This window comes from Cavia porcellus, unplaced genomic scaffold, assembly GCF_034190915.1.
Source record: "Cavia porcellus strain 051 isolate PalLab524CR breed Dunkin Hartley unplaced genomic scaffold, mCavPor4.1 scaffold_25, whole genome shotgun sequence".
Lineage (NCBI taxonomy): Eukaryota > Metazoa > Chordata > Mammalia > Rodentia > Caviidae > Cavia > Cavia porcellus.
The window spans coordinates 40,184,849-40,210,597 of record NW_026947508.1 but is presented as its reverse complement, the minus strand read 5'-3'; the positions used below and the strand labels follow the sequence as shown (position 1 = coordinate 40,210,597).

The following is a 25,749-nucleotide window of genomic DNA, read 5'->3' as shown; positions in this document are numbered from 1 at the left end:
GATACTTGGGTGAGCTGAAGAAGAGGAGGGGAGGGAAGAGGCCCAGACTCCCTCCCCTCCGGCAGGCAGCCCCAGCCTGGCTCCCCATCTTCCCTGAGAAGTCTGAATGAGGAGGGGGAAATTGTGGAAGCTCCCAAGGGTCTCTCTGCTCTTCATCTGTGAGATGGATGTCAAAATTTCATCAGCTGCTGCATTTTTTTCTATACTCTGCCTGTTCTGAACTAAAAATCACAGTAATAGTAACAGAAATTCCCACAGCTTGAGTTCCTACTATGTGCTAGCCATGCTGCTACACACTTTACGTTTCCTTTATAAAGATCCTAGGAGAAAGGCCTTATTTTATCCTTGTTTTGTTTTGTTTTGAGGCAAGGTCTCCCTACGTAGTTCAGGCTGCCCTTGAACTCACTATGAACTCACTATTCTGGCTTCAAACCCAAAGCCATCCTCTTGCTTCTGCCTCCTTAGGATTACAGGCTTGCACCACCATACCCACGTTACCCCTATTTAAAATTAAAATGTAGAGTCTGAAGATGTAGCTCAGTTATATTGCATAGTGTGTACAAGAATCGCAGCTCCATTCCCAGCACTGGAAAAAAAAAAAAAAGGAAGAAGAAGCCTGAGGCAGAGAGCTCCTATCTTGTCCAAGGGTACATGCTCATTAGATGGTGCAGCAGGATTTGAACTTGGGTAGGGTTGGGGAAGGAGGCCCAGCTAAGGATTTGCCAAGTCCCTACCAACAGCCTCCCTGGACATCTGGGAGAGTGATTTTCTCTTTCTCACTCCTCCAACCCCAGGCTTCGAAAATCCCTCCCTTTGTCCATTTCTGGGTGGGCCTCCTGCCTGGGTGGCCTCTCCCCACACAGCCTGACCGCTGACTATGACCACTCCTGTGGCCAACTAATCGGAGTTATCTTCCATAACAGCCAGAGGAAGTCTTGCTAAGAGTGAAATGGGCACTGCTGGCCCCTTGGGGCAGGCACTTTGACAAGGGTGGGCAGGGGTCACCTGACAGATCCTGTCAGGAGACAGAAGATACCCAGGAGAAAGGAGTTAGCTGTCATTTCTTCCTGAGGGCCTGAGTCCTCCAGCTTCTCTCAGGGACTCAGAATCAGACAGGTTAGAGCAGAACAGACCAATAAGGCGACCAGGTCTAGAGTGTCCAGCCTGCCATAGAATACTGTTGCCACTGACCAGGTTCCTGGGACCAGTCAGACCACTCCAAAGTGGACCCCTGATGTTGAAATTACACACACACTCATGCATGGACATGCTAGTTTCCTAGTAACAAAAATATGGTGCATACACAGACACATACACAGCTTAGGGGGTGGGGACAACAGGGAATACTCTGCTTCCTAAGACTCAGTGACCCTGTCCCCTTTCTCCTCATTAATCTGGTCACCATAGGGTCATTCTGTCACTGCCTAGGGTACAGGATATAGGGTATCCTCTAGCTCACAGCAATTGCCATGACAGCAATTCAGTGTCCACTGTCTGCTGCTGGTACCTTTATCAGGAGTTCAGTATAATATATATATAGGAGAGAGAGAGAGAGACAGCAACAGAGAGGGAGAGAGATTGTGCCATAGTGTGTGTCCAGGGTAAATGTCTGTACTCAGTGTGTGATATGTTAGGCTAGGAATACACATACCACTGTCCACAAACACAAATATACATGTTACATGGACGTACACAGACTGTGGATACAGAGAGAGTGAGTCATGTGTGGACCATGAACACTCCCTGACCATTCTACAGAGCAAAGGAAGCACTGGCTTCCCTAACAACCTGCCTTCACTTGGCTGGGAGCCTGTTTCTCAGCTCACCGTACTGCAGTGACTCCCACCCTCCCTAAAGAGGCTTTGGTCACAGAAGCCACGGCTGGAGCTAGACCCCGCACTAGAAAGCACACAGGCTCGCACAGCTCTGTCCTGGGGCAGACAGTACCAGCTAGGGGTGACAAGGAAGGTCGATGGTGAGGACAGGGCGGCCCTGGGCCTTGTCAGCATTGCTTTCCAGTGTCACTAGGGATTTTGCTGGGACCACAGGGAGGCACATCTGAAGGTGGAATTGTGTATCTGTAAGCGTGATACCAGCGAGGGTCTTGTGAGTGTGTGAGCAACGGAGGGCCTGGCTCTGTGAGCCCCCGAGCTTGTGCGTGTACGTTCACGGCTGCATCCGAGGCCAGGGACGCGGGTCTTGGGCTCGTGCGGGCGTGGGTCGCGCATGTGCCCGCGCCACGCTGGGCCTGCATCCAGCCTTCACCCAGCTGGAAGAAGTCCCGGCAGTCCCAGGAGTCTCCGCCCCCTCCGCCTGAGTAAACTTTTCCCAAATCCGCGAGCTGCTCAGGGCGAGCCGCCCAGGCCTAATCCGCGCCCCCCACGGATCTGCATAATCGGGTTAGCGCCGCGCTCCCTCCCGCCGCCGTCGCCGCCGCCGCGCGCGATTCTCTCGCTGTCACTTAGGGAGGCTCAGCGCGATTTGCGGCCTAATCCCCCGGGATCGCTCGGCCGCCGCTCCCCGAGGGGCCGCCAGATTGTTCCCTTCATAATTGATTGACTCTATTTGCCGGATTGGGACTTCAAAGCGCCGGCGGCGCGGGGGCGCCTGGGAAGGAGTTGGGCCGCGGGGGCGGGGCGGAGCCTGCCGCTGGCGCTGGCGCTGTCCCCAGGCCTGGACGGCAAGCTCGAGGTGCGCCTGGAACCAAGTGGTGAGCTGGCCGTGGCCTCCACAGTGGCCAGGAACTGAGCTCTGTGCTTCCCGAGAGCACGCTTTAAATTCCTGCACCTTCGGGTTTGCAGGGTAGAAGCCGCATTTTCCAGTCCAGTGAACACGTTTGGAAGGGTTTCTTCCTTCTCCGCACACTTTCTACACCCAGTGCTGCTTTAGATGCTAAAGACAGAGCTGTGAGCCAGACCAAACTCTGCCTTCATGGGACTTAATTCTAGGGGAAGAGGCCGGTGGACACGCAAGAAATAAATGAGCAGAAAAGAACACCAATGACTGATAGTGACTGTGAGGGGCTGGTCACAAAGCATGTTCACCAAAACCTAATGACCTGCAGGGGCCAGGGAAAGACTAGTGGACAAGCCTGGGGGTAGAGGAAAAGCAAATGAGAAGCAAAGGAAGGCCCTCTCCAGCAGCACCTGGTTTGCAGTAAACAGACTGAAATTCAAAGCTGCCTGATTCCAGAGTCCAGAGGCAAGGCCCACATTTCCTTTTCTATGCACCCAGCCTAATCAAGACAGACCTCTGCACAAGCCAAGCCGTAAACAGATGTGTCCAAATCCACTGGCATGGGGTAGACATCTGTCTAAGTCCATGCAGCCTAGCCTCCTGCTGGCCCCATGGCCCAAGAGACTACTTTGGTGAACAACCCTGAACTCGGAGCCTTTCTGAACCTAGAGCCTTCCCCGACCCCCTTGAGGAGACAGACAGAGTGCTAGAGAAGCTCTGTCTTCCCCATCCAGCCTCAGCCTGGCTCCCAGGAATCCCTGGTCCAGGCTGGGAATCCCCAGAAATGCTTAATTAATTCTTGATTACTCACTGTCTCTGCAGCTGCCATTAACCACCTCCCCAGCCTGGGCCCAGTTAGGCTGTGTAATTAAATTAGCGCAGGGTGAACACTTCCAGGCAGGAGCCAGGTACTCCTGCTGGGCCTCTTAGCCATTCTGGGGGGGGGGGGGGAGGGTAAGGAGGAAACCAAGGCTCAGAGACACCAAAGGAGCATCCACGGTCACTCAACAGAGCTACAGCTGGTGCTCAAGTATACCCCAGAATTAGTGCTAGTCCCCTCATCCTACCCCTCTTGAGATCTCTGCTCTTAGCACGTATTTTAAAGCTTACATGCCTTTAAAATGTCGAGAGAGGGCCTCGTGTGGTGGCAGATTCCTGTAATCCCAGCACTCAGGAGGCTGAGACAGGAAGATCATTACAAATTCGAGGCCAGCCTAAACTGCATAGTGAGACCCTATTTCAAAAAGAAAAAAAAAAAGTCTAGAGATTTGTTGTTGTCCTTAATTGAATTTATGCCAATTCACTGGACTGTAGGGAGCATGGAGATAGAAGGGAGACCCAGATTTCTACAAGGTGGGAAGCAGAAGACAAGGCTTGTACAGCCCAGAGGCTTTTCCCACCTCCAGGATCAAAAGAGGGAGTAGGGTAAGAAGAGATAGGGACAGTGCTGGTGGACCTGGCTTCTCCTGGAATGGTGGTGGTGGAGCACCAGACTGTCCAAAGAAGCTGCCTGGGGAAGAAGAGGTCATCCTCCTTTTTAGAAAGGAAGAGAGAAATGGAATCTACCCTGAAGCATGCCCAAGGGTAGAAGCATATACATAGTAGCATAGTATGCAAAGTCAGAAGAGGCTGGTTGGAGACTAGGCTACCTGTTCCAAGGGAGCGAGAAATGCTCCACTGGAGTCTCTGCGGCTACATCTCAGCAGCCAGGCCTCCCTCCCTGCAGCTGTGCCTCCCTCCATCCTAGGAGATGCTGGCTGACAGTCCTCCCTCCCCCAAACCCAGCTCCTTGTCACTTCAGAAAATCAGAAATAAGCCTTGGTGATTAGAGGGAGATGGAGCTTAGGGGCCTGGGCTCAGGGAGGTGTTAAGAGGCGAGTGGGACTCAGAGTATTAGGGAGCAGAGCTGATAGCTGCTTGGCTGCCCCTCCCCCACTGCAGTAGCAGGCAGGAAGGAGAAGGGATGGAGATGGACAGAGGAGGATGCGAAGAAGACGAGGTAGGGAAGAGGGTGTGAGAGGGAAGAAGAGGTGAGAAGAGAGGAGCTGGCAGCAACACAGAGCTAAGGGAGAAGACAGGAAGGCATGGAAGCACAGGGGAAGGAAAAGCAGATGAGGGAAAGAGAAGTTCAAATTAAATGTCACTGGCCAGTAAATAGAGGAGATCATTAAAAGATACGAACAATAACGAAGACATTAAAAAATAAAAACACAGGGCTGGGGATTTAGCTCAGCGGCATAAGCGCCTGCCTTGCAAGCAGGCAGTTGTGAGTTTGATTCCTGGTACTGATAAAAAAGGAAAAAGGCTAAAAAATAAAAAAAATTTAAAAAACACTCAAAACTATGTAGGGTGTATGTTTGCATGTTCATGAGCACACATGCAAATGGCTAGAATTGAATAGGAGGGGAAGAACCCCCAAATTACTCGTGGGACTTGTGGGGCATGGAATTTAGCTTTTCACCTTGTATTCTTCCACATCACACTGTTATAAGACTTTTCAAAGTACATGTTGTGGAGCTGGGGATTTAGCTCAGTGGCATAAGCGCCTACCTTGCAAGCAGGCAGTCGTGAGTTCAATCCCTGGTACCGATAAAAACGAAAAAGACAAAAAAAAAAAAAGTACATGTTGTTTATGTACATTTCACAATAATAATAGTTTCAAGAGGGATGGGGATTGGGGCGCAGCACAGCAGTGGAGGCTTGCACAGGGCAGGTAAGCACAGTCAGGCCGGACAGGACTGCTGACCATTGGGCAGCTGGCCCAGAGGAGGAGGAGGCTCTCATTCAGGCGGTGCCAAACACATTCCTTCCGACTGTCCCCACCACAGAAAATCTGGCTAAGGCCTGAGTAATTGAAGGCTAATTGGGTTTTAGGCTTGTTAATGCTCCTGCAAATGTTTGTACTGAGGAGAGCCAGTTGATCTGGATAAATGACTTCCTCGGGGACAGATCCATGGGAGAAGGGCCTTATGGATGATCAGTTTTCCAGGCCGCTCCAGAGTCAGGGCAGGGGGTACTGCTCATGGGAGATCTGAGGAGATATTGGACCTCTGTGGGGGCTGAAGGAGGAAAAGGGCTGGTGCAAGAAAGCCTGGTCAGGGCAAGAATCTGGCAGGCTCTAGGGAGGAGACCAAGAGGGAGGTGAGGAGTGGAAGCCCAGGCCAGAACCCTCCAGGCTGCAGGCTCTGGGTCCCACAGGGAAAGAAGAGATAAGCCTGGCTGCCAGTGATAGGCACTGGATTGGTACGAGACCTTGGCCCACAAAGAGATAAATCTCTTTTAGACCTATTTCCTGGGCTGGGCCATAAAGGAGCCACTTATACCTCCTGGAACATCCTGGCCCCTAGGCCCAAATTCCCTTCCCCTGAGTCTGTGCTCCAAATCCAGGCCTTGGACCCGAAAGTCTCTGAGGCTTTCTCATCTCTGACCAGTAGGTGTTGTGGGCTTCTGACTGAGCCTTCCAAACAGCTCTGTGATTCTGACATGTGTATGTTGGCCTCAGGGAAGCAGCACAGAACTAAGGAGGAAGAGAGGAAAGCGTGGAAGCACAGGGAAAGGGAAGGCAGCAGAACAGTCTCTTCAGAAGAAGCCAGATGATGTCAGAAGAGACTTCTTTTCTGAAGCCAAGGCAGGCCATGGCAGCTAAGGAAGAGAAGCAGATGCAAAGAAAATGGAAAGGTTTTGTTCTGCAGAGTTGCTTCTGGGGAACACAGCTACACGGATGCTATTGGGGCCAGAAATGCCAATGCCCCAGAAACCAAGAGCCAGGGCCTTCCCTGAGTACTCCTTACCCTTCATAATCCCATCTCTTCTCCCAAGTCAGAAATACAAGATGTGCTTTTAAAGGATCAGCTGCATATTTTTTTTCCCTGTTCCTCCTCCTCCTCCTCAGGCCTAACTCGGGGACTCAGGCCCCTGTGACAAGGCAGGAAAACATTTAATGAGTTTGTATTCCCTGAGAGCACAGTGACTGACAGCTGCCCCAGGGGGTCACCAGTCTTCTGTGTCCTGGAAGAGGATGCAGTGCGGCAGCTGCAGGCTTGCTGTGCATGTGCACGTGTGCCTGCCTGCTCGTGCCCCCTCCCATGTGTGCACCTGGGGTGGGTGGTGAGAGGAATCTCCAAGGAAACCCTTCAACAGGGGCTGTTTGAAGTGTTTGAGGAAAGGGAAGATCTTAGGGCACTGATGTACTTTTTGGGGGATGAAGTGAGGTCCTCTAGACTGAGCCTCAGCTTCTACCCTCCACCCCAAGCTCCTTAGGGCACCCTTCTCACATTCAGCCCAGGTCAGATGGGTGGGAGGAAGCCCCAGGCTGCCCACAGTGGGGTTTGAAGGAATCGGGGGGAGAGGGGGACAGGGTCGATGTGGAGGCCTGAGTCTGCATGGGTAATGAGGCCAGGGACTGGCTTGTCAATAGCATTTAAGTAACTTTCTCCCATTTTCAGGCCAGACTGAATTATTTATTCATTTCTGGTCAATTGCTGGTAATGTTATTAGCATTTGTCCATCAAGAGTAGGGAAAAGAGTGGGAGTGGTCCCCCTCAACTGACCACCCCAAACTGACCCTCTCAACCCATTCACCTCCCAGTTACCTTAGGACCAGACTTTTTCAGAAGCCCAGCATCCAGAATATTCTGTTCCCACAGAACATCAAGACTAATGGAGCCAAGGGATTCACTAGCGAATGTCCCTTCTACTATTCTCACTTGCACCCCAGTATTAACTTAGAACCCCCTTCCAGCCACATTCAGGTACAGAGTAACAGCTGACTCCTTGGAGAGCGAGTCAAGCCAGTTGAGGAAGACCTGGGTGAATGGGGTTGGAGAGTCTGGCTCCAGCTGCCTCTTCTGGTCTAGCAACCAGTCCTCCCCCTTGGACTCAGCTCTATATAGCACCCCTTCTCCACTCAGAACTGGTGCCCAGTCAGACTTCCTCTCTTCCTCCTCAGATTAAGCTCTCGAACCAAGATTGTTTCTTTCTCTCTCCTCAATCAGCTTCTAAGGCCGAATCTGCCTCTCCTTTCAGACTGGGATCTCAGGCTGGGTCTCCAGGATAGGAGAGCCCCCAACCTTCAGTCTACATGGCTGCCATGGAAACCAGAGAAGTTTGAGGATTTTTCCTCAGGGAAGAATTGCTGGTCATCATCCAGCATCTAAATCAGCAGCTCCTGAGACAGGTCCCTCACAGACCAACCTTATCTTCTTCCGTCTTGGAACATGAGACTTGACGTAAGTGAAGAGCAACACTGCTTGCAGAGATTGGAGAGGGGCATGGAGGGGGTTTGTGGAGAATGAGCTGGGGAATCATGTCATGTCCGGCGGAGTGGGGCACAGGACTGGCCAAAGAGAGAGGATGAGCTGTGATACAGCTTCAGCCAACCCCACATCCCAGTCCTGTGCTGGGATGGCCTTTGGTCCGAGTTCTCAGTAAAGGAGCCAGAGTTTTGTGCTCTTGCTCTGATCAGTCACCCTGAGGAGGGACCATAAGTTAGGGTGAGGCAACTAAGGATGGTTGTCAACCATCAGTAGTCAGTAGCCAGCGTTCCCCAGGGCTGCCTTTCACAGGCCATCTGAACAGCTCCACAGTACTTACTACAGACTTCCCGGGCAGTGTGGCTCAATGCATGAAGTGTGGCTCAACGCATGGAGAAAGTTGGGGGATATGGCTAGATAGGACAGTTTGGGCAAAGAAGGGCAAGAAATTTGGGGTTACCTAGAGGCGGGAGCAATGCAGGAGACAGAGCAGGATGGCTTGGAGAGGCATCAGAGACCAAATATGTGAAGGACAGAAGGAGTGGATGGATCTTTCTCCTGCCACTCCTGCTGGGCCGCAGCAGCAGAGTGGATGGATGAAGGCTCCTCTCAGCACTGCTGTCTCCTCAGTCACTAAGCAGGATTAGCCTCCTCTTCCTCAAGAGGAGGGGCTCCCCTCCCGCATCAGCCACCAGCTCTGGCCCTAATCTCCCCCGCTTTCTAATCCACCCACGACTTTCTTAGGCATTAGCGTTGGGCTCTCAGCTCCCTAAGCACCACCCTGAAGATGGGAGCTGGGCTCTGAAGGGAATTAGGCCAGCCTCAGAGGATGGCTTGGCAGACGACTGGAGGGAGACTGAGAATACTACCCACCCCTCACTTCCTCTGGGGCTGCCCCCACACAGGGTCCAGGGCCTCAGTGCTGCCACCCAGCCCACTGTTAGCACAGGACAAGGATGGAACAGAGAGGGGCTGAAGAGGAAGAGGCCTCCCAACACTCAGGGGCTGCTGAGTCCACAGAGGGTGCCAGAGAAGGACATGAGGGTAACTCAAAGCTGGCAAAGGCAGAGAGATAGGAGTTTACAGGGAATTCTGTGCCATAAAAGGGACTAGGCAAACTGAGGTCAGTTGTGACAGGCCCTGAATATCAGCTGAGATATTCGGACTATACTATGGAGGAATCATGGTAGGAAATGATGGGTACAGAACAACACTGGAGACAGGCAGAGACTAAGGGCTAAGGAGGTTCTTCCTATAAAGCCGGTGACAGCTCATGTGACCCACAGAGGACACCAACACAAAGTGACCCACCCTGTACCAGCAGTATGGTCAGGCAGCCCAGTGGCCCACGTAGCAGCAGTGACTATTGTGGGCCCAGCCTAGCTGGAGGTGCTACAGGTAGGCTCCTGTAGGGTAGCAGAGGTAGGGTGGCTGAGTAGGGGGGCAACAATCTATTAACTCTCTATATAGCCACCCTCTTGAGCTTCTTAATCATCCATTATTCCAATTATTACAAACAGGCAATAATAGCTTGGCTGCCACCTAAAGAGAGCAATGGCCAGGTGGGCAGGCTTTCTGTCCCAGGACACCATCTTTACCAGGGGAGGACACTGTCAGCCTCATTCTAGGCTCCTAGAGTGATCGATCACCAGAGTAACAGACTAGAGTGGCTTGGGTGTGGGGCTCAGGGTGCAGGAGGAGGTTCGTGTGTAGGTCTCCAGGGCCTAAAGTCCAAGAGGTCCCTGTGGTCTGTTCATGTGCTACTTCCTGGGAAAGCGAACTTTTTTCTCTCCCCTCCTTACTCATCCCTCCCCCAACCTCTAACTAAGTTGTCTACAGATATTTCTGGAGTCATTATTAGGGTTCCTTAAACCATAAACTGATTCTCTTTGGACTGGATAGCCGTTGCTCACCCATTTTTTACAGATTGAAACAGACAGAGGCTCAAAAAAGAATTCATTTTTCTTAGCCCCATCCAGCTAATGGCAGCACTGAACCCAAGAAAGCAAAGGAAAGAACAATCATTTACAACACCAGGAAGCTACACAGCAGAGTGGTCACAAGTAACTGTTGGAGTCTGAGGAAGTTTGGCTCAAAGGCACTCAGTGCTTGCTTGCTGCTTTCTAGCTGGGCAACCTCCCCAGGCCCCGAGATTCTTGGTTGTAAATGAGCTTGTATATGCTGACTCACAAGACCCCACAGTCATGATTCTGTAGGACAAGACACACTCAGCGTCCCAGTGGAGACTGAGGAGGGGATGGTTGCTGTTGTTGCTGCAGAAGGCCACTGAGTAGACAAGCAGAGGGGCAGAGATGTTCCCAGCTCTTCACACTTCGAAAGCCCTCAGATATACCTTCCTAGAGGAGCTGGTCAGCAGCTGAGGTCCTTGACTCCTTGAGCGGGGTAAGACAGTGAAGGGGTGAGGCAGGGCATGTGAGTTGGAGTATCGAGTGATGGTGGATGTTAATGGGCTGGAGGTTCATCATGGCGGGTTCGTTAGGCCATCCCAGCAGGCCCCTCTCATTGGGCCTCACTAATGAGCCTCCACTGGATTATCCACTCCCACCTCTGCTCAGTTTACTCTGTCAAATTGAGTTTGCATTTTAAATGGGAATTTGACAAGATGGGCAATTTGTCTGCTGACGAGGTTAATGGGTGTTAGCCCTGTGGATTGCAGCAGAGGAACCCATGCCCCCTATGGTCTGGCCTGTGCTCAAATCGAATACCTGGCTGCTGCCCTTCCCTCTGCTGCAGCCGCTCTAGGCCTCCTTGTCCAGAAGCTCACCACTTCCAGGCAGTCTTCCCAAAAAAAACCCTGGCCTGGGCCACCTCTAGTGGTCATGATGTCGCATCCCCTTCCAGCTAGACTCAGACAGGATTGCTGAGACCTAGCCCATATCACACATCGCACAGTCAAGGCTCTCCTCTCAGACCCAGGCTTCCAGGGCAGGCCAGATTGTACCTCTGAGTTGGGCTTCTGAGCACTGGAAAGTGTCTTTTCCCTTCTGCATTACTCCCAACACCTCTTGCTATGGGACAGATGTTGCCACAATCTGAATTTCAGTTCTGGGATAGAGAAGACTTGCCAAAAAAAGGTTTCAAAGCCCTCACCTGTGAGTTTCAGCCTCATTTAGAGCAAGCACCAGCTTGAGCACACAGGGAGCAAAGGATCCTTTCTATGGCCTCCCCCTGGGCCCAGAATTGGGACCTCTCCCACATGGAGTTCTCCAGAACTTATGGGTACTTATGCACACACATAAGTACATATTTGTAGGAGCAAGAATCCAAGATTCTAGGAGCCCAGTCAGAGCCCAGGAGCTGGAAGAGGCCAGGATGGGTTTCAGCTGCAAGGAGGACGCCTCAGTCTCCCCTCCTCATGGGGGCCGGCACCCTTGCCCACCCTGCTAATGTGCTGCAATTACCTCCTAAGTGCCCAAACAAATGTGGCTGCTGGGGAAAGTGACACAGGCTCCAGGTGATGGATTCGTGCCATCGGGGAGCCGGGCAGAGTGGGCCCCAAGCGGGGGGGCAACACTAATATTGTATCAGCGTCGGCGCCAGCGCCACGAGCTGGTGATGAATATGTGTCACTTTACACAGCGCACACTCGGGGGCCTGGCTGCGCAGGCATGGAAAATAGAGTGTCTGGGATTAATGATATTGAAAATGATAGAGAGCAGATTGGAAATGGCTTCGCCCGCCCGACCTGCGGAGATGGAAACGTACCTCACAGCTATCTGCCCAGGCCTGGCCCCCACCTGCCCCCACCCACCTTCTGCCAGCTGCAGAGGCTCACGAGGAGGACCTTGAGTCTTGGCCTTGCAGCAGCATCTTGGAATACTGCCCATGGAAGTGGATACACCTGTGAGCAGAGACAGGTCATTAAGAAAAATCTAAATCCCTGACTGACCTTTGACCTCTGTCCCAAATGAGCTTCATCCCAGTCACTCAGTGGACCTTGACCTTGTCCATGGACAAAGTCCTGACCCCAGTTCCCACTGGGCTGCCTCTGGCCACAAAGAAGACCCTTGGAAGTCTGAGTCTGTCCAAGCAGAGTGCTGGGGCAGTAAACCAGGGTATGTATGCACCTATACACACATGCACACAAAGGGGGCAGACCAGAGAGTGCAGACCCCTCAGTGTAGTGCATTCCACTGCCAGAGGGACCTTGGAGCCTGGGGTGTCTCTCCATGGAATAGATCCTGAGCAAGAAGGCAAGTGAACAGGTGTTTTCTCTTGATATCTAAGTGTTTGTGCTGGTTTGGATGACTCTGCACACATAAGCACATATATGTAGTAGCATATACATATGTGTGTGTCTGTTCACAAATATGCCTGTGGAGTGTCTGGCATGTGTGGGAATGTATGTAACCAAGTTTGTCCCTCTGTGTGCCTTGTATGAGCATCTATGAGGGACTCTGTGTATAAGTGTGGTTTATATTAGACCACTCTGCATGGAGAACAGAAAGTGTGTGTGTGTGTGTGTGTGTGTGTACCCAGAGGTAGGGAGAATCTAATATGAGGGTGTGGCTTTAATAAAGAAAACTCTCTTTTGAAGCCTCACCCTTGATCATAAGCCAAATTCCCAGCATCAAGGCAAGAGGTCATTCCTTATGATCTATCATACTGAGATTTCAACAAATTTCACTAGAAGGACAGTGATCTGAGGCCACCAGCCTAGTTCAATATCCATCCCAACATCGATCCTCCATCTAAACCAGTCAAGAAAATGCACTGACATTATCCACATCATTTATTCAATATATGCTTTTTAAAAACTGGACATGGTGATGCACACCTGTAATCCCAGTACTGGGGAAGCCAAGGCAAGAGGCTCACAGTGAATTTGAGCCCAGCCTGAGGTAATGTGCCCAGGTATGGAATTCAGAGGTACTGTCGCACTGAACTACTGCTCTAAACCTTTTTATTTTTTGACATGAGGTCTTGTTAAATCACGAAGTTTCCCACCCAAATGTTTGATCCTCCTGTCTCAGCCTCCTATAGTGTTCCTACAGGAATGCATCACCATACCTGCCTAACAAATGCTTCTTGAAGACTCATGTTGTAGCAGGTGCTGTCTCTGATGAACAACACAAATACTGGCCATCAGAGGTACTGTCCATCAGAGGAACTGAACATTAAACCAGAAAACAGCTAAGTAAACAAGTAATGACAAAATGTGTAAAACGAGTCATAAAATAATTATTCAGGAAGCCATGATAGAGATGAATGGGGTCACCTGTCATTTGATGAGGTCACCAGGGTCAGCTTCCCTGTGTAGTGACATTTGGGCTAGAGAGGAAGAGCCAGCTCTGTGCAAGGAAAACAGGGCAAAGGCCCTGGGTGGACAGTCTAGGGCAGTGATGGCAAACCTTGCAGCACTTTCAATGATGCACACAGCCCACCGTAGCCTAGGTGACATAGGTTCGCCACCATTGGCCTAGGCCTTGTCGGCAGGCAGAAGCGGGGAAGGGCACAGAATCAGAAGGAACTTCACTTTTGCTCTCAGTAAGATGTGGAGCTGTTCGAGGATTTAAGCCAGAAAAAAACATAATCATATTTGCATTTTTTCAGTCACTCTGGGGAGCAGAGGAACAATTGGAGGTATTGAGAGCAGAAGGCTCAAAGCCCTTTAGGGGGCTGCTGTCAGCTGCAGGGCTGCCCTCCCACGACCACAGCCATCACTCACATCAGCAGCAGCACCAGCTGGAGCTCCACTGTGTCCTTCCCAGCAGCACCTTGGGGGCCATGAGTCCCTTAGCCTGGCTGCTCTGGCCCTTCCTTTGCTCTATTTCCTCCCCACAGGGCTGTCTAGAAGTACCCAAAACAGGCTGTCTGATTTCTCAACCAGCTCCCATCCAAAGGACTAGGCCTGAGAAAGCAGAGGCAAACACAGAGTGCAAGGGGACATTTTCACATGGTCCTGAGAAGCCCTGTCTGTGGAGAGTCCTGTACCCAGAACCCCAATTGTGAAGGAAGAGGATAGCTCCCTCTCCCCTGTGGGACCCTAAGCTCTATCAAGCTGCCTAGCAGAGGGCTCCCTCCCTGGAGGGAAAAGGGGGTCTGTTTGTCAGGAGCCTGGCAGCCAGAGAAATGGGAGTATAGGGAGAGGCTGCAGCAGGGCCCACACTGGGCAGAGACAGAGCTCTGCCTGGCCCCACTCCCAGACTCAGCACACCGCCACCTGTCCTGCTCTGGTGCCAGGCAGACTCCCTGCTGGCAATGACCTTTGTATTTGGAGGAGAGAAGGGGCTGAGCTCTCCTGGGCTGCCTCTCTGTCCCTATCTGCTTGCCTCTGTCTTCTCTTCACCCACCTTCTCCCTCAATCTCTCATGTCTCTCAGCTCCTTTCTCTCCTTCCTTCCCTGCCTCTCTCTCCCTGAGTCATTTGCAGAATGGAGATGGCCTAGCCCATCTGGGAGCGGGAGCGCTGCCCGGTGACGGAGGCGCAGGTAATAGCCGAGTGGAGGAGAGAGACGTGGAAATTTATGACATTGAAAATGACTAAGGGGGGAAGCAGAGGGAGGCAGAACACACACACATTCTCTCACGCATGATCCAGGCCCTACAGCCACCCCAGGGAGGCCAACCTTGTGGAGAGGAGAGGACATGAGGACGCGGAGGAAGGGCTGCCAGACCAGAGATAAAGGTGGACAGACAGACAGATGGTAGCACAGAGAAGGCAAGCGGAAGGAGAGAGGGGAGCAAGGAGAGCAGGCAGCCGAGACAGCAACGCTGAGAAAGGCTGCAGGCAAGGCTCCCAAAGCATCTGGCTGGCTGAGGGGCCTGCTTATTCCCCAGACCCCCTTTCAGGTACTCTGGTCCAAGGATGGGACTCTCCTCATGGCACACAGCAGGCCTGAGCTGGAGACTGTCAAAGGGGTAAAGCCCAGAAAGGGCCAGACACGCTCCAGATTGCACAGCAGGTCACAGGCCAAGTGGGGCCTGAACTCAGGACTCCTTCCCCTGGCATGGGCTGTCTCCCCCAAGTGCTAGGGTGTGGGGAGGCAGCCATTCCCCAACAGCTCTTCCCACAGGACCATGGGAGGCAGGAGAATGGCTAGAATGACTTTGCCACATCCCTCTTTCAGAAGAGAATCTGTTGCTTGGGATGCTAAGCCCATAATCCTCTCTCCCCAGCCACCCCCCACCCCGACCACCCAGGACACTGCGTCTTGGACAACAGTAACAAGACTTCCCTTAGACTGCAGCCACCTGCACCCATGGCTGTGCAGAGTGTGCAGATTGCAGATGCCGTCCTCCAGCTTCTCTCTGCCTCATGCTGCTGAGTCTCTCCCAGTCACATGCCTTAACTCAAGGTTCTGTTCTGGCTCCCCTCTGAGCTTCAGTGTCCCTGTTCATAAAATAGTAATAACAATACCCACCTAAGTCCACTCCCTTGAGCTCCTGAAGAAATACCAGGATTTAAGGTGTAGACCTTAATCTCAAAATTTACCTCCTGTGGAGGATGTGGGTCATCTGAGCCCCAGAGGGGCTTCCCATAAGGTCCCAGCTGACTTTGTGGATGAAGAGGGAGAAAACAGGATTCCCATGTACACCCCACACTCACACCCACACACAGCCATATTCCAAAACACAGAACTCCATGCCCACAACAGCTGAGCCTGGAGATGGTGGAGCTTCATCACAGGAACACAGCTGAGAAGGTCTGAGCCAGGGCCCAGTCTACTGGCCATGCATCAGGTCCCTTTCAGATGTGGCCAGACAGATGCCTTAAGGCTTGTAAAGACCTTGCGTGCTATGCCCAGAAGTTTAGGGCTTAACAGGTGTCCAAGTTAAGTCAACTGGACTGGAGAGAAACAGAGGTCACTTCCTGCTCTACTGGGCACCCCATCTTCCTCCCCCTAGAACACTCTGCTGAAAAACTTTTTGGATGAACCTCTCCCCACCTATGGCATTTTGACAGGATGTATATTACAGTGACTGAAAACCCCAGATTACAGCTCTGTCCCTCAGCTGGGTGACCTAAGGCTCCTCACTGAATGTCTCTGAGCCTTATTTACTCAGCCTTATCTGACAAATGGAGCAATAAACATCTGAGATTGTGAGGAAGGTCACATAAAGTCACATATAGCAAAAGACTGGCAGAGAGGGGGCGCTCACCAACACCAACCAGCATCAGGCTACTCTGTCATCACACTAGGTTTGTTTTGTTTTGTTTTGTTTTTTGTCATTTTGAGACAAGGTCCTGCTATGCAATTCAGGCTGGCCTTGAACTCACTTTGAAGCCCAGGCTGGTCTTGAACTTGCAAAGATTCTCCTGCCTCAGAATTCTGAGTGCTGGGCTTATAGGAGTGCGCCATTACACAGCTTTGTGTCTTATTTTTTGGCCCCACAGAAATAGATGGGGTTGAGAGTCGAGAGAGGGACAGGAGAAGTAGAGCAGCTCCAGGAGAATCCTGTGCACTTAAAGGAGGGAAAGCCAGAGCAACTGTAGGAGAGATTCCAGAGAGCACCAAGAGGGGCTCCCCATTCTTAGACCCTGGAGAAAGCCACATTTCAAAGGCCCTCCCTGATGAAATTTGGTCTCACCCTAGAAAGCAGCTGGAAAGTGGCGGCAGCCGCCAGTCTGCAGAACATGGGGGAGGTGAAGAGTTCACAGGGGTAAGGGGCTGTGGCCCACCCAGCCCTGGTGCCCTAGCCTGGCCCACTGTGGCCGCATAAAAGGTGACGGATGGTTAATAGGGGAGATAACAGGATTCATAAGGGAAATTTATCGGTCACTCTGGTGGTATAAATATGTTTATAGCAGACCAAGGGGAAATGAAGAAGCCCCAATAAATCACTGTGAAGCCACCATCTACTAATAGGCGAGCGGCACAGGAACCCCAGCGTTGATGCTCGCAGACACCCCCTCTGGCTGCCTGTTAATGGCATGGCGGTCGCAGACCCATCAGCCTGGACGCCCAGCCCACACCATGGCAGGAACAAGACTCCAGGGGCCGCCCTTACAAGACTTGAGCTGCCCTGTTCACTAGTGACCCCCAGCCCCACTCCACTGTGGATCTAGACTCAGCCAGACTAGAGGGGCCCTGAGGACTGGGCAGAAGCTCTTCAGGACAGGGAGACTTCCAGAGGTTCTGCTGTCAGAGCTGGCTTCAGGCCTGATACTGATGCTTCCTGATTTCAGCCTGTGGTTTCAGCAGCAGCAGCTTCTGAAAGCTGTGAGGAGTGCAGTGATGACCTCTTTAAAACGTGCTTGGTACCTTGTAAGCTTCAGTAAATGATGGTTATTCATATTCTTAGCTCAGGTCAGTGAGAATAAGGACTTAAGGAAAATGCTATGCAGATGTCAGGACATTCACGGCAAGGGGGCAGCATCCTGCCCATTTGATAGACAAGGTACCTGAGGCTCAGAAGTGAAGCCTGTGATCACACTGGGAGAGAGAAAGACTGTTCTAGTCCTAACCCACATTCTTACCCCTGCCCGGCCTGCTCCTTCCCTAGTTTCTTGAGGCGGGGGTCACTTACCCACTCTTTCCAGAAGAGGCCTAGGATGGCAAGGGGCCCTCAGGGCTCAGCCATGGGTCTCTGACAGTGCCTGCTGGAGCTGGTGATATTAGGCTTCTGGTCCCTTTCCCTCTAGATTTCCATTTCTTCTCTGGACCCCTGCTGCGACTCCACAGCTCCTCTCCATCCCCACCCCCAGCACTGTGTCTGGCTGAAGCCTTCCTCCTCCATTCTGTATGGGAGGGCCCCTCTGGGCCTACCTGCCTCCCACTGTGGTCATAGCTCTCATACCTAAATCCCCTCTACCCTAGCTCACTTCCTTCTCTCCTCTTCCTCTCTCCCTTTCTTCCTCAAAAAGCAAATATCAGGGGGCAGCCTCCACAGAAGACATTAAGCAAGGTAAACAAGACCCTGCTCCTACACCCACCACCTGGTAGGGAAGTCAGGTCTGGATGTGGAATAGAACGGACAGGTGCAGAAGCCAGGGAGATGCAGAATCAGAGGGTGAGGAGTCAGACAGAAAAAGCATTTCCAGAGGAGGAAACAGCTGAGGGGCAGGACTTCCTGAGCCCTCTATGGTTGTTGTTGGCCATTTCTCGCTCCTTGCTGAGCGTCCACGCAGACACCCTCACATCTAGCCCCATCAGGCCGATCCTCACCTCCTCCCCGTTCCTGTCCTTCCTGCCTGCCTTAGGGCCGGCCATTCCTCCCCTCCGCAGACAGCAAGGCCTCAGCCTGCCGCTGGTTCCTGCCAGGATGGCCGGATCTCGCCGCTCCGGCCCGGCTGAGCCCCAGGCGGCCCCGCCCGGTCTCGCCCTTCGCCCCGCGCCCCGCTTCCCAGCCCGGCCTCCCCGCTTGCCACTCGCGCCGTCTCAGGCTCAGGTCTGCGGCTTTTCCCTCCCCGGTGGGGCGGGGAAGAGCGCTCCGTAAATAGGCGGATGGCCCCGGGCACTCCGGGCGCAGACACTCGTTTTTAGAGCCGGTAATTGACTCCTTTCAGTTGATAATTCATGGCTTGCATATGCGCTTTAATGCGGGTGCCCAGGGAGGCGCGGCGGGCGGGGCGGGGCGCACGGGTAGGCGGCGAGCCCGGCTTCGGGCAGGCCTTAGGTCGGCCAGTGGGTGCCTGGGTGGGTCCGCCTACCCCAGGGTGGGTGGGGGAGCGTTGGCTGAGGGAAGAACCGGGGATTCCTACACCCAGCGAGCCTTTGAACTGAATATGGGGAGGTCTCGCGGGGCACCCTTTGCCTTTGCAGGAACCAGAAGGGAAACTGAGGCACAGAAAAGGTGATAGTTCTCACCTAATATCCCTCTGCACAGAAATGAGGCCAAAACTGCAGGCCCTCTTCCTAAAGAGCTTTAGTGAGGGGCCTCAGACGCTGCCCGTGTAGAACCACCCTTCACCCTGAGAATTTTCCTCCTTTGAGTGAAATTCCTCCTCTGTGGTGTGGTTCTTGCAGTCTCCCACAGGAGCCTGATGCTTCTGGACACTGACACCCAGGCTTGTTGGTTGGTGATTGGTTTGTTGAGACAGAGTCTTGCTTTGTAGTCCTGACTGACCTCAAACTCACTACTTAGCCCAAGCTGGAGATCCTCTTGCTTCAGTCTCTCAAGTGCTAGGATTATAGTCCTGCATAAATAACCACTCCAGACTCGGACACCCAGACTTGAGCAACCTCTCACTCCACAAGCGCTCCCATGCTGGGGAGGGGGCGCCCAAGTTCTTCCAATGTGCTACACCTCCATGAGTGGGGTCTGTCCCCTCCCAGGTGTGTGGCACATAGGATTTTTAGTCCCATCTTACAGATGCTCTGAGGAGCTGGGGACCTGGCCAAGGCCTCTGAGAGTACAGAGTGGGACCTGGACCTGCCTATGGAGTGAGAAGGGAAGGCACAGATGATGTGTCATTGAAGGGGGGAGGGTTATTCCACTAGTGCCCACATATAGATCTCAGAGAAGCTTGCACAGAGAGAAGCTCAGAGAAGGTGAGCAACGTGCCCTGCTCACACAGACCAGAGAGTTCAAATAAGACAAGATGGCCTCAGGAGACAAGCTAGGGTGGGGCCTCGAGCTGGGCCAGGGCAGCGGGGAGGTTGCCAACACCCAAACAACAGTTTGAGACACAGTTGGGACCAGGGCACGGCTTCCCTTTTACTCAGTCCCTTGAGCTGGGATCTGCCACCCTTCCCCGAAAGCGCATTTCAACCCAAAAAGAGAATACCACTCCTACATCTTCATTCTGCCGCTGTTTAACCCAAAAAGAAAGCACCGTGCTTGTTGCTGCACACCTTTCTCCTTCCCTCCACTGGCTGTTGCCCAACCTGTGCCACAGAGCTGGACGACCTGGCGAACAGAAGCGGCCGTGCGGACCGTGTGAAGCTCAATGCTGCCCCCTGGCGTCCTGTTGCAGCCTGCTATCTCCTCCAAGCCCCTAAAGTCCCATTTTAGGGAGTATCGATAGGGCACAAGTTCTACTAACTTGTGAGAAGGGAAAATAGGAGGTGTCTTCTCCAGCAGAGCTCAGATTCAGTGGTAGAGCAAGAGAGGGGCTACCACAGTGTGGTCGGCTGATACCTGAGCACCCCACATTAATTCCCTCACTCTCATGGCTGCCCCTCTGGTATGATTCCGGGGATCTTCTTAAATTCTTTTAATTAAAACCCCTTCCTAAACCAGATATGGTAGTGCACCCCTGTAATCCCAGCACTCAGGAGGCTGAGATAGGAGGATCACCATGAGTTAAAGCTCACTCTGGGCTAAACAGTGAGTTCTAGTCTAGCCTGAACTACATAGCAAGATCGAATCTCAAAAAACAACAAAGGCCTTTTCCTACCTGAAATTTGTGTTCAGAGAGAACGAATGTAAGACCAAAAGACAGCTAGATGGATTCCATGAGGAGGGAGCTCATGTGTTTGTATGATTGGCCAGAAGTAGGGCTTAAAGAAGAATGGAACCAGGGGAGAAGAAGTTAAATGGGGAGAGGACCTCAAGAGAGTTCAGGTGAAGGGAAGGTCATGGAGGAGGACAGATGGAAGACCCAAGAAATTCTTCCTGGAGGAAATGGCATTTAACACAAGATGTGAAAAACAGAAAAGACTGTCAAGCTGTCCAGGGAGAGGGATGGTATGAAGACAGGCACAAAAACAGAAGCAAAAGATGTGCTCAGGATTGCAAGAAGACCCCAGGTGAAAGGCATGGAGAAAGGCAATGCTATGACAGCGCCGTGGGCAGGAGGCTTTGAAGGTCTTGGGGGAGGTGCTGAATGCCAGGGCAGGGAATTAGCTCTGTGGAAAAGCACTGGACTGTAAGCCAAGACTGCTGGTCTAACCCAGTGTCTGCTCTGGATGGGTTCCACTCCCTTGGCAGTGCTCTCTGGGATCTTCTCCAGACACCAGTGAGAGCCATTGAAAGTTCTTGGTGAGGGCAGTGCCTAGGAAACACAGCTCACAGAGTGCTCAGGCTGCCAATTACCATGGACCTTATCAAATTTAACCTCCTTATTTGCAGATAGGAAACCTGAGGTCCTGAGAGGGGAAAATGACTTCACGCCAATACAGAGCAAACCAGTGCAGAGCCAGGCCTTGGGCCCAGGTTTCTACGTTGGGTCTCTTTCCCTTCTACTGCAACCTGGGACAGCATTTGGAGGAGCAGAACCCAAGGAGAGGAAACTGCAGACAGAAGAACACCAGAAGGCTACACCCCACCTGGCCAGAGATCTCAAGACTAGAAGGCAAAAACCATTTACTGACCCCCTTACCCCCATCCTGCTTCCTGCCTTGAGCCAACCTGGGGAGGCCTTGTGTACCCTCAAAGGGGAGCCACAAAGAGCACTATGGTGGAGCCACAGGAGAAGGAAACATGAGGTTGATTTGATACTCACAAGAAGGAAAGAGCATTAGCAGACATGGGTGAAGTCCTCATAAAGTCTCTAGGAAGAGCAGTTGTTATTTTGATTCACTCTGGTACTAACCCAGCCTTCCACTTCCATCATGGACAGGAGACACAACTCCTCTTTCCGGTGATACGTGGCCCCCACCAGAAGCCCCAGGCCCTCTCCCTGCCTTTAGGAGACAAGACAGAATTCAGAGGCTGCTTCCTGTCCCCAGACCCCTGCCTGCCTTCCTCTCCCATGCTATTCTGGGTTCTGCAGCAGGGGGGCCTAGGTTTTCCCTTAATCCAAACACTTCAGACCTAATCCACACTAAGGTAAACATGTTTTGGCTCTGAGTTTCATGTTTCTTCAGTGAAACCTGAAAGACTGCTGATTTTATCTATAGTTCTCCAAGGTTAAAGAACTCCAGTGTTTATAATCAGTTAGCACACTGTATTTATAGTTCTCCAAGGTTCAGGTATAAAACTTGCTCCCTGTGAGGAATGACGACCCTAATGATGGAACTAAAAGCAGGCATGCACCTAATATTCATGGCAAGGAAAAGAAGAAGGTACAAATCCCTGATCCAAATCTGATCACGTTTCCACAGTGACAGTGTTCACAGGTCCAGACCATAAGAGCTGAGCCAGAACCCCTATCATGAAATTCAAATATACTTGTAAGTATTCAAACAAGTTTTCAATGATAGCACATATACCCTTAATTGCCTTTGTCTCTGGAAGCCGATCACCTGGCTTCAGGTCCCAAGCTCTGCCACTTCAACTGGCTGTGTCACTTCAATCCAGTCCCTTAATGGAGGCACAAACTTCCTCATTTGCAAAACCTCACAGGACAGTTGTGGATTTAATGATTTAATATATATACAGCACTTTTGAGCAGTTCCTAGGACAGAGTAAGAGCTCAAGACACATTAAATAGTGTCATTATTGTTATTTTCTCAGAATTCAGGTCAGCAATTCCACTGGGTAACTTGCACCAAAATCAATTTCCAGAAAAAATTAAGTCACTTGGGGCTGGGAATTTAGCTCAGCGTCATAAGCACTTGCCTTGCAAGCAGGCAGTCATGAGTTTGATCCCCGGTACCGATAAAAATGAAAAAGACAAAAAAAAAAAAAGTTAAGTCACTTAACGTCTGACTCAGACACATCCATACTTTTCAGTCCAGCCTCTCTCTCTCTCTCTCTCTCTCTCTCTCTCTCTCTCTTTCTCTCTCCTTCTCTCCAAAGTCAATGTTGTTATTCCATACCTTGCAGCAAACAGTTCTACGGTGGTATTTCTTTGTATGAACCACCTCTTAATTAATAATAGCAACATTTATTGGGCACTTTCTACATGCAAGTCCTCATCTAACTGCTTCATTCTCTTTTTTTCATTTAATTAAGCTTTAGCACAAATTGGCCAAGTGAGTGCTTTGATTCCCATTTTCCTGGAGAAAAAAGAGAGCTCCAGAGAGCAACAATGTCCAGCAGGCCCAACCAGGGGTTTTTGCCTCCTGTACCTTCTCTGCCTCCAGAATCCACTTTTCTTCTAAGTGCCAAGAAGACCACTGATTTTGCAAAGTTTTCTTCACTGACAAGGATGAGGCTGACCCGGAGGTCAGGTGGACAGAGTGAAACTGCTGCAGAGGAGTGAAAGGTAAAAGTTTGAAAGGAGTGGCCCATTTGACCCTCACCACCACACCCCACAGACTCCTGCAGATGGAGGTAAGAATTAGCCCTGGTTTGCACCCCTTGGGAGGGAAACTGACCTCCTGGAAATTTTTGTCAGTACTGTATCTGTGGTGCCCCGTGTAAAAGTCCAGTAACAGTCACCGTAGTGACAGGCGCACGCCCACCAGGAAGTTCAGGATGCTGCACAGGCTCCGTAGGCGCTTCCTAAGGTAACTTCCAGCAAGACTAGAAAATCAAGTAAGAAAGTGGGCCAACACCCCCTGTCGATTCTTCTCAGAAGTGCACTCATTTGAGCTTGCAAGAGTTGGTGCCTGCAAAGCACAGAGAAACTTGGAAGCCGCATGGCTCGCTAAGGCCACTGCTTTCCAGAGGGGTTGGATGCTGTCCTGGCTTAGCCTCCGGGGAGTGCTCTCAGGCTATGAGCCTCAGAGGGATGCAGCGAGGCTCAGGGCCTTCCCAAGGCTGAAGGGAAGGGATAAGAAGAGGACAACAATGGTCTGGAAATGATGTGCCATCCTAGCTTCAGCAGTGGATGAGATTAGCTCCTTGGTCACCAAGTGCCCCCCCCTCCCCAAGCCCCCTGGGCCTCCCTTGCAGGCTACTCAGCCCACATTCTGCCCTTGTCTGGCCACTCCTGGCATCACAAAATCTTTGCTGCCCCAGCTCTGCAGCCCCTTGATGTCTTCCCAAGCATACGTTGCATCTAGTTCTGGGTGCTACTCACACAGTTTCTTGGGTGCCACAGGAGACTGAAGAAGACTCTGAGCAATTCAAAGGTCACCATGGGAATACCTGCTTTTATTTTTCTGTACCAGGAATGGAACTCACGACCTCAAGCTTTCCAGGCAGATGCCATGCCTCTGAGCTATATTCCTAGCCCCAGGAGGACCTGCTTTTGAGGTAGGATCTGGTCCCTTTATAGGCTGCAAATCAGCTGATGAGCTGGGAGTGACTATGGCCAGGTCAATCCGTTGGCCAAGAATTCTTTCTGCCCAAGATTCTCAAAAGCATTCATCCTCTGGTCAACTACTCTCCAACATCGTAACCATAGGAACTCTCCCTGAAAGGCCATAGCTCTTTCTCCTAGCCTTGAGGCATCTGGTTAGCCCAGGGGCCATTCTAGCTGAAATCTATTCATGCCTCAGCTCCAGCCACCCCACAAGCCAAGCCAAACAGCAAACACAGGCCCAACCAGAATCCTCTCCCAGCCTCATTGCCCATTGAATTCTAGCTCCACTCCAACTCCAACCTTCTTCCCAGCCCTGAACCCAGGCCTGTCTTTCCTCTAAATTTGAACCCCAGCTCCAACTCCAACTAACAAACCGCACCCAAAGCTAAACTTCATGTCAGACGTGATAGCACATACCTGTAATTCCAGCCCTTGGGAAGCTGAGGCAGGAGGATCTCTGTGAATTCAAGGCCAGTCTGGACTACATAGTGAGATGCTGTTTTAATAAAACCAAAACTATGGCCAGCCATGGTGGCACATGTCTGTAATCCCAGCACTCACATGGCTAAGGCTAAAGGATTGTTCTGAGTTCAAAACCAGCCTGGACTACATTGTGAGATCTTGTCTCAAAAAATAATAATTAAAAGAAACCTCAACTTCCTCTCCATCTTTTATCTTCACCTAACCTTTCCAGCCTTCACTAAGATCTGCAACCCTAGCCATAAATCAACTCCAACTCAAAAATCTAAACTCAATCCTAGGGTTGAGCATGAACTCAACACCCTAGTTAAGCCAGGTGTGTGGGCACCAGCCTGTAGCTCTACCATTCAGGAGGCTAAAGTGTGAGGAGTTTGAGATCAGACAGGGCAACTGACAAAAGATTAAAAAAAAGGCAACCCTGATTAGTTCCAAGTAGACACCAAATTCAGTCGCATCCCCTCTCTCAATTCCCACCACCCCATGCTCTCCTGGGCAAGAGCAGGACCTGAGGAGACTCACTCTTCTCCTCAAATCTCTTCAAAATTCTCACTGACTATGGCATCCAAGGGATGTGACAAGCAGCAGGGACTGACTGCAGAGCCACAGGGAACAGCCCAGGGAGATTGGCACACCACCATGCAGCCTGCTGCTCCCCGACAAACCTCAGACCTTCACCAAGCCCTAGCCCCACTAAGCTCTGGAGAAGCCCACACCCTCTCCAGCCCCTTTCCTCTCCATAAGGTACCCTCCTCTCTGAAAACCCCTCCCCTCTCTGATCAGTTCCTTCCCCTCCCCCTCCTTTAGTCCTCTTCCTGGCGTACCTCTCTGAGCCACCATTCTCTAGGCCTCATCCTCGTCACGGACCCCACCTCATGTCCTCAAGGATCCCGTCTCCTTTCTCAGCCCTCCTGTGTCCCACATCCTGGAGCAGCCTGGCACTGAGCTGCAGGGCCTTGGATGTGCAAAGGAATGCCTGAGTGTAACTATTTGACTTGTAGCAGACAAATACTACAGTACACCTGGGGCACAAAATGCTTGGTGAGGCTCAAAGGGGAAACTGAGCTGGGGACCAGGTGCCTTCACTCACTCCTAGAGCAAGGGTTATAGATCAGTCTCTTGAGCCATAGTTGTCCTCACCCAGGGAGAATCTTCAGAGATTCCCCAAGAGTACCTGGGAGCTGCCCTATATATTCAAGCTCCAGGTGCTCTGGGGATGAATGAAGACTGTAGGAGATGGGTAGGTGACTGCGTGGATGAAGAAGGTCACAGGTAGATGGCAGATTCATGAATGGGTAGATGA

At 51.7% G+C, this 25,749-nt stretch overlaps 1 long non-coding RNA gene across 2 annotated transcripts in view; it reads right to left on the bottom strand.

Moving 5' to 3' along the window:
* LOC134472840 (uncharacterized) overlaps positions 1-18,273 on the bottom strand; it is a 29,855-nt gene extending 11,582 nt beyond the window's left edge. Inside the window, exons 1-2 of one of the 2 annotated variants that reach the window (XR_010042816.1) lie at positions 18,118-18,273; positions 11,761-11,850 (exon numbers count right to left, since the gene is read on the bottom strand). This is a non-coding gene — a long non-coding RNA (uncharacterized LOC134472840). The remainder of the gene's footprint in view (positions 1-11,760; positions 11,851-18,117) is intronic. The other variant, XR_010042817.1, reaches the window with a different exon arrangement.
* Positions 18,274-25,749: the final 7,476 nt, after the last annotated feature.